The following is a 1,247-nucleotide window of genomic DNA, read 5'->3' on the forward strand; positions in this document are numbered from 1 at the left end:
TCGCAACCCAAGCGGATGAACGGCGGACTCTTCCCGCACTCGTACGTTGCAATCCACCCCTATATCTTGCGTTTCATGACGAGTTATATCCAATATGCCAAATTCCCGCTGTCCCTATACATGCTGTAAGTCTGTGCACACAATATGAACCACACCTCAGCGAGACACTCCATCACACATTACTCTCTGCCTGTAACAGACACAGATACGATATGTAAGCACCAGCATGGACCAACGTCCGGTGCATCCTCTCCGCCACAGTACACCATCCACACTATGATAACCACACCAGGGGGTCCAATTATAAAATAGAATATCCCACCCGTCCAACATCCACAATTGCTCAGATAAGCCACCAACACCCACACATGTCCTACACAGGGGTGCACCCAACACCACCACACTGCCTCCTGTTACGGCACAGAAACAATGGCAGGAATGAATCACACAGGTCTGCCACTCCCTTGCCGCAACCACAGACGCGGCGCGCCTCCAGTCACGAGCGAAAAGCGCATCCTGACGAGACAGAACTGCTGTGACATACTGACGCTGCCTCAGACATTCACTTACAATGATCACTACCAACGAACCTGCCCCCCCCCCCCCCCCCCCCAAACACACTATCTCTTACCATGTTGTGTACTGTAATCCAACCCATTTTGCACCTTAACCTAACCAAATTTGTAACGCAATTTGTACCGCAATGTAACGCAATTTGTACCGCAATGTAACGCAATTTGTACCGCAATGTAACGCAATTTGTAACGCAATTTGTGTCTTAACCTAACCCACGTTGTGCCTTAACCTAACCCACGTTGTGCCTTAACCTAACCCACGTTGTGCCTTAACCTAACACACGTTGTGCCTTAACGTAACCCACGTTGTGCCTTAACGTAACCCACGTTGTGCCTTAACGTAACCCACGTTGTGCCTTAACGTAACCCACGTTGTGCCTTAACGTAACCCACGTTGTGCCTTAACGTAACCCACGTTGTGCCTTAACGTAACCCACGTTGTGCCTTAACGTAACCCACGTTGTGCCTTAACCTAACCCACGTTGTGCCTTAACCTAACCCACGTTGTGCCTTAACCTAACACACGTTGTGCCTTAACGTAACCCACGTTGTGCCTTAACGTAACCCACGTTGTGCCTTAACGTAACCCACGTTGTGCCTTAACGTAACCCACGTTGTGCCTTAACGTAACCCACGTTGTGCCTTAACGTAACCCACGTTGTGCCTTAACGT

This window comes from Schistocerca cancellata, unplaced genomic scaffold (genome assembly GCF_023864275.1).
Source record: "Schistocerca cancellata isolate TAMUIC-IGC-003103 unplaced genomic scaffold, iqSchCanc2.1 HiC_scaffold_537, whole genome shotgun sequence".
Taxonomy (NCBI): domain Eukaryota; kingdom Metazoa; phylum Arthropoda; class Insecta; order Orthoptera; family Acrididae; genus Schistocerca; species Schistocerca cancellata.